Genomic DNA, 13,785 nt, shown 5'->3' with positions numbered 1-13,785 from the left:
GCTGTTCAATAATCACTCAACAAATGGTCAACAGAACAATCACAACAGCATTTCAAGACTGCATCAATGGAAACCCAACAGAAATTCAACAGAAATTACACAATGATATGTCTAAGCACAATGTGCTTTCAATACTAACTCAACAACTATTCAACATTGACTTGCCCAATTGTGTTTCAATAAAACTTCAGTGGCCAATATTCAAGAGCCCTCAACACTTTGCTCAATGATATCCCAACAAACTCCCAATGAATGCTCAATACGATACTCAACATTGACCAATGATATTTCAATGCATTCTCAACAAAAATTTTTGTAAGGGTTGTTTTGTATATCGTTCACGTGCGTTGGTGCGCGGTGTAATGCCTTTGACTTCGACGCTGTTTTACGTAAACTCGGCCAAGCTCTGCGTCAGGTACGACGTGTTGATGAAACTTGTTACCAAAAAGTCGCTGTTTCGCCCGAAAGGCGAAGCATCGACTGCGATAGCAAATTAGTGGACAGCGATACGAAGTAAGGAAAGTAGTTTTAATGGCCCTATAAGTTTGTAAACATTCGCTTACTAAAAAATTGGCCGCATATCTGCTTGCTTCGCTGTAAATGACGTCGAAAGACGATAATCTTCTGCCGCGCCTGATACCTAACACCCTTCTCTTCTCTCCCCTCCCTCCCCTCACGCTCTTCCCTTCCTCTCTCACTCCTTCCATTATGGATACGATGGAGACTTTGCTGAATTCAATTCAAATTTCCCGCCTTCGCTCTGCTATCGCGCCATCTGTTGGGACCTTTTATTACTGTTGGCTTAAAGCCGGATATAGAGCCGCGGCTTCAGTCGCCTTGTTTTTAACGCGTAGCGTCTCTTCAACACCAATTCTAACGCGTTGATTTTTCAATTACTAACGCAAAAACCAGTCCTATATGTATTATTAAATAAATGAACGCTGCGGATCACGGTTATGTACATATATTCTGCCTCAAATAGATCTGAGGTTTCCTTTGCACTGTGTAATTTGACGTGTATGACCCCATGCCACCAGTGCTAGTAGCTCGGTTGGTTTTGGTCGTGCGGTTGAATCGGTTTTGCCGGGCGGTTGAATCGAGTGATAGACAGTTTTTAATTAACCTAATTACCAAGAGCAGTGTCACGCGCGCTAGTAAACATAATTACATCTCGCTCGATGACCGCGAAAACTCGCTGTCAAAACGCTGAAATGAGGAAGCATGGAAGCAGCAGCGAGCGAAATGACCTTTCTAGCTGTATCTCGCTTCATTGCAATTCCTCTAGTTCGCTTCAACGCGAACTAAACGACGACAGCACAGCGAATATGAAGCTGCCGCCATTCGGCGCACTTCGTCCACATCCCAGATCGCTTTCAAGAAACGGCGCCCGTGCGGCCGTGTCGTAAGCAGCAGCCGCTGGAGTAGAAGCCCCTCCCCCTCTCCCTCGCCTCCCCCCCCCCCCGCACCGGGCCTCGCGCGCAAGAGAGGGCGGCGCGCTTCCACCCCGTCTTCCTCCCTCGGGCGCCCGAGATTGAGCCGCGATTGACAGCTGACCCTCGCAAGCGCTCACTTGCATATACAGGGTACAGCGCGCGGCGACTGTGTTATCCTGTTTGGACTTGATACGGAATATCGCGGTGACGGCGACGACAATGGTGACGCCGACGACAGAAATGCGCTTAGAGTGTCCATATAATCACTATCGCAAGAAAAGAAAGAGAGAGACAAGACAACTTTTCGCATGGCTTTGTACCACAGTACACTGTCTCAGACAGCTCACGCTATCAAGTAGCTGGGCGAGAGGAACTCAAGTTCGTTGGAGCGCAAAACTTAGGTCGGGCTCGTTTTCTAAAAACGTTTGCCAAACGAAGTATATTTGCGCTCCAGCAATTTTGTCATTTTCTTCGGTGTGGCGATTTACTATATGGGAGAAAACCAGAGAAAAAAGCAACCCCGCACTAAAATAAAGGAGACAACTGCATTAGGACGTCGGGGACACACACAAACGCAACTGAAATGAGAGCCACGTGCTTCCTATGCTTCTTTCGCGACTAATTATCTCGTGCGCAAGGGAGCATGCTGCTTTGGCCGAAACACCATTACCTGCCCCTTTTTTATTATGTTTCTATGTGCTTCTGCCACGTTTTCAGGCGTGCTAAGTGGATTCCTGGTTGGCGAGATGGCTCTTTTTGGTTTCCTTCTTCCCGGTTAGTTTTGTCATCGACTTTCTTTTCTATCTTACTGTAAAGGTGTTAAGCTGAAGCTTTGTATGCAAAATTCGCCTGCATGTATAATTTCTACTTTTCTGCCACACACGTTTGACGCCCGTGTTAGCGGTGAGTAAATTAGCAATGGTGTATTAGACTAAGTACCTATCACACCTGTGACAAATGGTAACTAGGGCAACCATTTTGTTTTGGCTATCACAATACGTTTGCGGGAAAATAGTAAAAAATCACCAGCCCTTCCCTGGTTGAGAAAATGGGGGTAAGCGAAGCTTGTCGTGTGTGTATGTGACCTTCGTGGCGATTTTATTTCTTTCTCTCTCTTTCTTTTTCTCTCTCTCCCTCTTTCCTTTTCTATTTCTTTCCGTCTTTCTTTCTTTCTTCCTTTATTTCTTTCTCTATCTGTCTTTCTCTCTCTGTCTCTTTTTCTCTCTTTCTCTCTCTCTTGCTTTTTGTCCCTAGTATGTGCCTTTGAGCTTGGCCCTATCGCCAGGATAGGCCCACTTGCCAGCGTCACACCGCCACCACCACCACCATGACCACCGCCGACACTTGTGAGCCTATAAAGCTTCGCTTAAAAAGCAATCGTCGAAAGGGTACTTTGAAGAATATGGTACCTGATAAAACACTTCTTTTTGCCTATTTTTGGGACCCACTTGCGCCAACGTAAAAAAAAGAAAAACATTACTGCTACAAAAACTGCATTGAGCGAATGATTAGGGAAGAGAGAGAGAGGGTGAATTGGAGGGGGATGGAGGGTGCTAAGTTCAGACCCTGTCGAATTTGTGACGTGAATTATCTTAAAGTTGTTATAGGTTGATGTCGGCGGAATTACCACCGCAGCAGAAAAGCTAGGTCGAGTCGAAGAGCCATCTTTATAAATGGTAATAACGCTTACCATGCAGTAAAGTTCGAGCTGCTTGTTTCCGGGCAAAAGTCGACAAAGTCGACTTCCTCCCTACACCTGGAATTGGGAGACACACTTGTGGCTGCTGGAGACCCCAGAAAAACACAGTTGTGTGTTTCTGGTTTCAGGAGACACCGCAAACATACAGTTATGTGATTTTCTAACTTTGAAGAATCCTACCACACCTCCCTAACGCAATATCTCACCCTCGAACGAAGGCTAAGCCTTAAGGGAGAGCAAAAAAGGAGACATTAATAATAAAGGTTTGGTTTTACGAAAGAACAGATGGGAGACATTCTACAAAAGTTTCTTCTAGAAGCCAGCCTTTTTAACGTAATGCCAAATAATTCCTGTGTCATTTCGCTTCAGAATACGCAAATATGTAGCAAAAGTGACACCTCAGTGAATTACCGTATGTAAACTCTAGCAACAAGCGGTAATGTCACTCCGACGAAGCGCCCACACGTCGCACTTCTTGCTTCATTAATCTAATTTTTGTTGTGAGCATGCTTCCATAAGCACAAGCCCGGTCATGGGCTTTAAGTTTTACCCCACATTTAAAAAAAACGCTTAACCTTGCACTCGGCCGCGCAACGCTTGAAACAGCTGGGCGATCATAGCCCAGCATTTCCCGGAAGTGCGCGCGAACTCTTCATATTATTACTCATGATGATGTTATTTTCTTTCGGCACATCTTGGACTTACGGCCGTCACTGCGCGTTGCATAGCGCAGCTTGCAACACCGACACCGCGTTCCAATGCCGACACCGCGTTCCAGGAGACCCACACCGGGAATGCCTCTCTCACTCTCATGGCGCGCAAAACCTCTTCACCTCGCGGAGCACGAGCGTACGAACGCGTCAGCTGTGGACGAAGACCACGACGCTCGAACGCAATCATATGGTTCGCGTAACTGCATGCTCTGTAAGCGTGGCTGTATGAACTTGTTTCGGCAGGTGAAGGCCGGTGGTTTAGGACTGGGACGAGATGTAAGAGACCCATTCCTGCGTACGGTGTGTCAACAAAGACTCGGGCGTGCATTGCCTAATTTTGTGGTGACGACGCAATATGTTTCAGGTGGCGTTCGTGGTTTATTCAGAGAAATTGTTGTAAGTCTCAAATTTCTAAACAGACGTTTTTCCATGGAGCACTTGAGTAGCGTTAAAAGGAAAACATTGTACAAAGATGTTTATGACGTGGTGCTTCCCGTGCCCTTGTACAGGGCCGTATACTCTGGAGGCCCAGGTGGAAATGTTTTAAAGAGAGTTAAAAAAATACAGGTACTTTGCAGGTAAAAAATGCAAATACGTTAACTGTTAAGCCTTTTCTAGAGGAAAGGGGTTTCTTTCTAGCTTGGGGTTCCCACTGCTTGAGACAATGGACCATGTTTTTCTTCACTGCTGGGAAGGGGTATATTTTTGTGATGTGCTACAAAGAACCATTAAAAAAGAATTACCGCTCGACTCTTACGGTATCAGGTATCTACGAACAGATAATGAGGATGGTTTTCCGTTTGAGCAGATTATGCTGATGGGCCTCCACAGTATATGGCACTCCCGAATGACTGGCTATTTTTGTGACCCAGACGCAACACCAGCGCGCATGTATTTCCGCGAAAGTGTGCACAGGTTTCTGGAGATATTGAAAGCACAAACAGATGTTCCTGAGTGGCTGTCAAGGCTGAAGCCTTTGGTAGTGCTCAGGGAATTTTAAAATAACAACACCACCTGGCCGCAGTGGCAATTTGGCCACTTGAGCGATCTGGCGTACTGTCTATTATTGTGTGTTCATTTGTTGAACTGTGTCGAAGCCCAGCATAAAAAAAAGGCTGTATAGCCTAGTGCATGGGTTCTCAACGTGGGTTCCGCGGAACCTACGGGTTCCGCAGGCCCCTGCTCGGGGTTCTGCGAGCCACTGATAAATAGCGCTCGTCCTGTCTTCTTCCGCCTCCGTCCGTGTCTTCTTCGCGCTTATATCAAGAATATGTTACCGTACCAACTCGCCCAACTATCCATTCTTATGCATGATAAATTTTCCCTGGTCCCGCTCTCGACAATGTATAAAACGGCGAACATGAGGTGCGCTTGATCCAAAGAACCTCCATTACCCATGCCCGAGTGTCAAAAAGCACATCACAGTGCGTAACAGCAACGCGCGAACTGCGCAATAAATACGCAAGCAGCTTGTAGCCACCCAACCTCCGAGAACGGGCAGCGCGCCTAAGCTTTCGCACTTGAATCTCGGAGGCTGTAACTTACCACCATGCGCCTTTCTCCTATTTGTAGATAAGGTAGGTGCCGATAGCGTGCTCACTGACCTATATGTTGGAGGAAAAATTTAAAAAAAAAAAAAACGCGGAGCACCGCAAATGCGCGCTGCAGAAGAGCAAGTACGGCGTAGCGTCCAACCGAAACGAAGCGGCGCAGTCCGCATCGCCGTGGTCCTCAGCTTGCAGCGTGGTCCGCAGCGGCAATCGTACGCGGCACGCGACTGACAGCAACGCCAAAGCGCTTCGTGCCTAATTGTGCCTTTAAAGCCTCTATTCTTGAGTTTATCGCCACGCGTAACACCGCGTTCGCGGCTAGTCGCGTGCCTCCGTAAGTGCGTAGTCGCTATCTCTGATCGCGTCGATAACCACTGCAGTTTCGTCCGCAGCGGTTGCGGCAAATAGTTTCATTTTCACTCGATGCGCGCGTCGGCTGCGTGCCTTCACAACTGCGTAGTCGCCTCCCATGGCAGCGTCGATAGTGACCGCAGTTTCGTCCGAACTTCTTGCAGCGAAAGGTAGTTTCGTTTTGACTTGGTGCGTCTGTCAGCCACCTGCCTTCTGAACCGCAAGGTCGCCGTCCATGATCGCGTTGATAGCGGCCGCGGTTTCGTCGACAGCGGTTGCGGCAAGCAGTAGTTTCGCTTTTACTCAGTGCAAAGCTGTCGGAGATAAAAAGCACCGGCTACATCGCGATGGACGGACAATTTGTAGGCGAGCAGCTGAGTGGCGAAAAAATAATCGGGATGTGCGCCCGTTGGTGCAAAGCGCGTCTGATGAAAACGCGCATCGCAAAGGATGTCGCGAGGCCTTCGCCGCTGCTAACGCTAATCAGTCATGAGATGAAGAGAATTTCAGCTTCCGCACTGGTCTTGTGCTAAATAGAAACAAGATTTGACGATTCATTGAGTAAATAAAAGCGTGTTGACGTAGTGCAGCATTTGTTTGTTTTCTTGATACCCTCGATAATTCGGTTAAATCGGGGGGGGGGGGGGGGGGGGGGGTTCCTTGGCACTTTCTGGAGCTTAGCAGGGTTCCCTGGGATGAACGTACCTGAGAACCCCTGGCCTAGTGGTTACGACGCTCGCTTTGGGACCAGGTGCGGGGGTTCGAATCCCGCCTCGGCAAGAAAGGTGATTTTCTTTTCTTTCTTGGTACTTTCTTGATACGCAACACAAATTACGGCTGTATTAAACAGCTTCGCTGTTAAAAATTTGCTCTTTACTCGCTATATTTACGCAGATATGCCATACAATGATGTAGAGTGTACTAGATTGGGGGAGTGGGTCCAACGAAGGCTTTGCGCTGAGGCATTTTTTATGGAAAATCCAGGTGGCGCCACCGTCGCTTTCTCCCGAATGAGCAGCCCCGCTCGCCGGCCGGACACTTGTCGCGTCGGAGACCCTACCGCAGCTGCATGGAGCTTTGACAGGCGGATACTCGGTCGCGGCAACACTGATATTCTTCCCCACCGATCTACTGTAAATAAAATTTTAAAAAAGGAACGGCGGAAAAAACGCAAACGATGCAACACCGACGGTGCGTCGAGCAGACGACAGCTACTGAGCCGGCGAGCTCGGCTCAGCCAATGAGCGCTGCCGAAACAGCCGAAGCCAACGTTTATTGGCCGGAGATTCAGAATAAGGAATGGCAGCACCGCCATTCTGGCAGAATTCTGGCAGAATTCAGAATGGCAGCACCACCATATTTTCCGCGTTTTTTGCTTCACCCTCGGCGCTTGCCAAGGCGTCCGCTGGACCCACTCCCCCATTCTAGTAGACTCTAATTTAGGGATAGACGAGATATAATTGCAATTACAACGAACGCAATTGCCGAAGCAAGTATGAGATAGAACACTATCATCCCAGACGAGTTACTGGGACATGTCCCTGGACAGGGAGGTTGTCAAGGCCTTGGGCCTGCGGCAGAAAAACAATTCCCTTAACTGTCGGCGCCACAAAAGATATTCAGCTTCTTCTATTGTTGTTGAGCCGCAGCACCCAAGAAAACGTTATAATTGTGAGAGGTGAGGAGAATATGGGAAGATACAAGTACATCTCTCAAAATTCACACTTTTTCATTGTTGAAACAGCGCGGTTCTCGTCCTGACTTCCTTCAGTAAATGCGAAAGCACATTTACTCGCGTGCTTCTCACTATCATGGTGACAATTTATTCTCGTCATGTCACAGACTGTCTCTCCTCTTTGCGACTGAACCACGGAACACTATGCCGCAGAGAAAGAGAGAGAGAGAAAACATTTTATCGCCTGGAAAAGTGGGTGGCATATTAGGGTCCGCAGTTCAGAGCCTCGCTTGCTGCGGTCAGGGGTCAGCACTACAATAGTGGAAGCAGGCGTCTATGTCCTTGCGGGGCTGTGTATGCATTGCAGAGTGCCAAGGCAGAAGGAACTTACAGCTGGCAATGACACTCGCCTGAAGTAGCCTACGAGCCAAGTTCATGTCTTCTGTTTCGATATTTTTCAAGCGAAGCTTGTATTGCCTCACAGGTGGTGGTGTAATGCTTAAACCCTATCGTAAACCTGTCGAAAACTCGCGTCTATTACTTGGTATAACCAAAATTGGCATGAAAGGGTACGAATGTATGACTAACATGACTGATAGGTCATGACATAAACAACGTCACATGCTCGTCAGTTATGTCACCATTAACAATAATAAAATCACATGGGGCGCATACCTGCATTGGATATGCATATATGAGCCAGGGATATGGTAAGGTAAGTGGTTCTTGAGGGAAAGGGAAAGGTTGGCGCTATCTTCTGCAGCCCTTGAGGGAGCACGGCTCAGCGCCAGGTATGAACCAGGGACGAGAAAGAAAGAAAGGAGGAAAACAAACCACCATACGACCAATCAGGTTCGTTTGGTGAGTCGTGAGGAGGGAAAGGGAAGGAAATAGGGTTGGCGCGCGCTCCACCGGGCTTCCTTTGCCTCAAATCAGTTTCGGCGCCCGGATGGGAAGTTCGCGCGTTGTGCGTTCCGCCTTGGAACGACGCCTCCCTTCCCGGCGTCGTTTAGCTGCGGCACCAAGTGCCTATTTATATCAGAGGCTCCGGCAACAGTCACCAACGCCGCACGCATTTTGTGCGAACGCGGGCCAAACGCCGACGGCGTCGACAACATTTCTGCGTGTTGCCGGTGCTGCTGCATGTCCAAGTTTATAAAGCTGATAAAGCTACTATCATTACTCCGTGTATCTCTCTACAAATTTGCTATCGCAATTGATGCTTCGTCTTTCAGGTGAAACTGCGACAACTTTTTTATTCTGTTATACTTATCGCAGTTCCTCGCCATCGCAGGAATGCATCCCGTTTATAAACAGATCAAAATCGAACCACTCGTTTCTTTCAGCAATTTTTTTGCCTAAAGGTTCAGTCCCTAAAGTAAAGTCAAGGACCTAAATAAAGTGAACAAGCAACCGTGAATGACCACAAAAAATAAAAATTTTTCGCAGTTTCACCCGAAAGGCGAAGCATCAATTGCGATAGCAAATTAGTAGAGAGCTATGCGGAGTATAGATAGTAGTTCTATCAGCTGTATAAACTTGGACATGAAGCAGCACCAGCAACGCGCAGAACTGTTGTCGACGCTGTCGGCGTTTTGCCCGCGTTCGCACGGAACGCGCGTGGCGTTGGTGACTGTTGCCAGTGCCTCTGGGGGCGGCTCGGAGGTTTTCGACGAGATCAGAATGGGACACTGGTCGAGCATCGTCGGAAATCTTACCCACCTTCTCACCTCGCAACGTTTTTATATAAATACGCATTTTGTGCCGCAGCTAAACGTCGCCTCCGCTCCCTCACCCCCCCCCCCCCCCCCACGGCCTTTCTCGCGACGGATGTCGCGTTTGCTCTCTATATATGGTGATTGTAGAGGAGGAAAGATACGCTTAATTCTGCAGCCCTTCTGGGAGCACGGCGCAGAACGCGCATTTGCTCTCCGACGTGCGTTCGCTCCCCGTGACAGTGCGCGTCCCTCGAGCCCTTTCACTCGCACATACAGCGTCCGGACCGCGGCGACGATTTCATCGCCGTTGACGTCATACGGAACCTCACGGCGACGGCGACGACGATGCCGACGGCAGAAATCCGCTTTGGAGTGTCTATATAATTGCTATCGCAATAAAAAAAACGAAATACATTAATAAATTGTTAGCAATCCTCGACAGTCTATATTTCTGTCTCCATCTTGATGTAGCTCATTTTTACCTTTTACAAGGTTCGGCCCAGCGGCTGGCAGGCTACGCGATGACGTCCGAGAGTGTTCGTAATTCCACGTGGATACCTAGCATACGTTCCCATATCGCCGTCTCTATTTCAATCATGCGTCACTCAAACCGATTTTCCACTCATAGCGACCCGGAAATAGCATCGTGCGTCTTCTTCCTAAGAAATTTCGAAATTCCCAAGTGTACGGCACCACATGCCGCCTTATCCATTTGATTGCCCGCCTACTTGCATTTGGCGAAAGGAGCTGAGCGAACTATTGTAAACGCAGGCCGAACCAGTGTTCAGGTCACCACCGCGGGGATTTCTCAGACTGGTGTTCGATCTCAAGCCTTCGATCCTGAGATTGTTTTTCTTCTTCTCACTGGGCCCTGTTTGCTTTTCCTTCCACATTTTTATTTCTCCGATATAGTATAAGTCGAATAATTTCTTTTGTATGCGAGTCTGTATATTTCGCTTTTCTTGGCAGTGACGGCAACCACCCATCGAAGACGAAATCACGTCTAGGGTAACCATTTTTGCTTCTTTCCTGCTTGTGAAGTAAGAAAAAGAAACACAGCACGCAGTGGAGACGAGAGATAAGAAATCTAGATAAGCGAAGGACTAGAGGCAGAGTGAACTTGTTTTGTTTTATGGGTTCGCTGGGGGCTCAATGGAGCGTGAACAGCATCGAAAACATTCAGGCCAAATTGCACTTCGCTTTCGCGATTACGTCCTGTCAGATGAAGAGAAGAGGTTGCTGCATTGGGGTGCGTTGTGGCCAAGATTACACGAACTAGCCCAATGCGATCACCGCAATGAACTTCAGCGCTTTCACTCGCTGCGTTGGTAGACCTGTCTGTCGGGCCTGTTCCTTACCAGTCAACAAAGAACGTCAGACTGAGTTCACTGATTACAATCCGCATATCTAGTTTATTTTTCTTTGGCCATCCACTTGTTGGTTGCATTCGCACAGCACACCGAAATATTCTGTCTCGGTGTGCTATTGTGGACACTCACTGTTTCTGTTTACAAAGTGGCTCCCCTCTCCTTAATTGACATTTTCATTATACGTTAGGCTAAGCTGTAGAGCGGAGTGTTTTACTCACCAAAATACTGCATATATTTCAAAATAGATGCGAATTTATATAAACCAGAACGCTTCTTGTTCCCGTATCTCTTTCTGTAGGCTGCACTGCCATACAGTAAAATAAAACATGCTTTCAGACATTTTTTCTCGTGCATAGTGAACAGAGTTGTCAAAATTACCGAGATAGAGTCTTGAAGTGTTTTGGTGTGTTCCTTGATAGGAGGATATAAAATTGGTGATGCCAATGGAAACACAGGGTTGGTTTTGAAGTTTTACCGTGTTCTAAACTTCGTAAAGAAATGTTGTACTATGTTGGTTGACGTATTCTGATACACAATACGTAAGTTCATCACACTTAACGCGGTGGTTTCTTGCAATAAATAGCATAAAAATGTAATTCACGGATGAACACTTACGTAGCCGCTAGCATTAGATTTTAAATTCTAATTGTCAAACATGTTAAGCAGAGGGACAAGCCTCTCATGTGGACTGTATAATGCAATTCTGAAGCAGCATTGTAAGAATAGTTTCTATGTAGGGTCGAGCGTATTCGAATGGGTTGAACGCTTTTACTGCTCTGATGTACACCTAGGTACATCAGGATTGGCGCAGATCGGATCTGCGCAAACCATCGGCAGAAAGAACACACCCGGCGTTGCTTGTTGTGTAACACCAATGTTATTTCGAAAAGTATGGTATATATTATATATGTATAACACTACTACACACCTAAAATAGATATATGCCTGCAACAATGTTTGCGCAGAGCTTTGCGTCTCGCGCAATACGGAATGCAAGAAACAACGACGCTTCGAAGCTTGGCGTCAACAAGTATCAAAACAAACCGAGTTAGCCCAGGGACGGGATATTCGCAATCAATGGTATCAACCATGACACAAGAACAATGTATCATGTCGTCAATAGGCAACGCTTCGCATAACAAAGATTCCAATGTAGCGTGTGATCAGCTTGAAATCTATCATTGCTGGCATTTTCCGCAAAGCTGTGGTCCCAGCTTAACACTTCAGTCAGAAATATTGTGGAATTTTATACCGATTTTCATCTTCCTTGCGAATCTGCAATCTCCTAATTGACTGTTCAACAACACTGTTCAATCCAAATAACAGTGTATAAGCAGATGTTGCATCCGCTCATAGGCTATAAATTTCTTCTGCAGCCACTGTCATTTGTTATAAATATTACCTCATGCCGGCTGGCTCATGTTTCCTACCTTGAGCAGGCAAGTTTTTAGGCTAAAAGTTGTACCCGTATATTTGTACCACAGCTCGACACTAACATGAAAAATCTTTCTAGTACGTTGATTCTAACGAACGACGGTGATATTCTCGAAAAAAAAGGAAAAAAAGAAGGCATGTAACCAGAATGTACGTTGCACAACTCAAAGCACGTTTTCCCAAATAGAGCGGTCCTTCCATCGCTGTGACCTAGCGTGCCGCATCGTCAACATTCAACATCTTTGGTTAAGATGTTTTTTTTTTCTGTGAATAGCAAAACATTCCAGCAGCATCCCTTCGAATCTTGGCTATGTAAACACAGCTATCCAGCTGTATAAACAAATCTGCAAGTTGTTGATGTTTACGCAAATTGCGCTCGCATTTCTGTGGCGGTCTCTAGCATTTTTTCTCAACTTTGCATTTCCTTTTACTTTCCGATGTTTTAGTGGAAACGAAAGTGGTACAAGATATGTTCATTTGAACGACGCGCTGAAGCGTGTCGTCAAAACACCAAAAAACACAGAAAACAAAAAGACAATTAAGCCAGTTCCACGCTTGCGAAATCTGATGAAACAGCGGAGCTCTGCCAGCGTGGGTGCATAGCGCAGTGGTTAGGACGCTCGCCTTCGGACCATGGGTATCCAATCGCGCCTCGCCAAGAAATTTGATGTTGTTTTATTAATTATTTAAATAATTTATTTATTCATTTATTTAGTTATTTATTTATTTCTCTCGCTCTTTGTCTGTCTCTCTTTCTCTATCTGCACCTTCTTACCTCTGATCAACGATCGGCATGGCTCAACCTCGGCCTTAAACAGCTCCGCTGTTAAAGCTTGCTCGGCTGAAGACAAAATTACGATTTCTGGATCCCTGTGCGTCAGGAAAAAGGACATGAGAGCACCACGAATATGTAGATTTCTTAAGAGTGCCATTTAGCATGCTGGTACAGCGTATTACGTAAGCACCACCTCTGCCACCGCTGTGTCAGGCAGCCAGGCACATATAGTAGAAGGAACGAAAGCGCAAGCGCAATTGACAAATGTTGCTTATGACACCTCATCCGTTATTACGAGCCTCATTATTCGCAAAGAACTCACTGGAGCATCAGTTGCATAAAATATTTGCATAAAGAAGAGGCGGGTCACCCCTTGCAAGAGTCCCGCTTGCCATTTCTGGAAAAAGTGACACCGCGCTGAAAAAAAAGGGTCTGCTTGTATCCGCTAGAGCTGCAGGCATCAAAACGGAGTGGAGGACCACATTCGACTTAAGACCTTACCGTCCCTCTCGATCAACTGGTCGTAAAGTCGTGCAGCACTAAACGCCCAGTCCCTCTCTTGTTGCTGTACTTGTAGCCGACGCTTCATCATTTGTTTGCTTGCTTGCTTGATCCTCATCCGTGGAGCTTACCCACTACGGGGAATTGGCCAAGAAGCCGGCGGTTAAAGGTTAAAGGGAAGGGAGAGGCGGAAAAAAAAGAAAAAGAAGAAAAAAAACTAGACGAAAAAGTAAATCAGGGTGAAGTATAGCGTTTATGATAATTTGGAAAGAGATTTACAGGGCAGAGACAGAATTAAAATCATTGTAATGGTATAGAAACAGCAAAAATTTTTTGTGGTATTAGAATAATTTCGAAACAACAATTAGCGATTTAATGAGTTATCCAATTATTTATTTCGAGAATTAACTGGGTAGTCTTTTTGTGTCACAGATATAGTCACAGAGGGCCACGCAGATGTTCCTGTGACTATAGCCCATTGAAGAAGCCCCGAAGGAGAGCATCATTTGTTCACTTGCACATACTTTCTTTCTTCTCTTTCTTTCTGCTACAGCGCAGCCGCTTAT

At 46.6% G+C, this 13,785-nt stretch overlaps 1 pseudogene; it reads left to right on the top strand.

Annotated features, from left to right (window-relative positions):
* The window catches only part of LOC119456787 (connectin-like), a 91,043-nt pseudogene extending 88,279 nt beyond the window's left edge, over positions 1-2,764 (top strand).
* The last annotated feature ends 11,021 nt before the right edge of the window (positions 2,765-13,785 follow it).

This window comes from Dermacentor silvarum, chromosome 6 (assembly GCF_013339745.2).
Source record: "Dermacentor silvarum isolate Dsil-2018 chromosome 6, BIME_Dsil_1.4, whole genome shotgun sequence".
In the NCBI taxonomy this organism is placed as follows: Eukaryota; Metazoa; Arthropoda; class Arachnida; order Ixodida; family Ixodidae; genus Dermacentor; species Dermacentor silvarum.
This window is presented reverse-complemented; position numbering and strand designations above follow the sequence as displayed.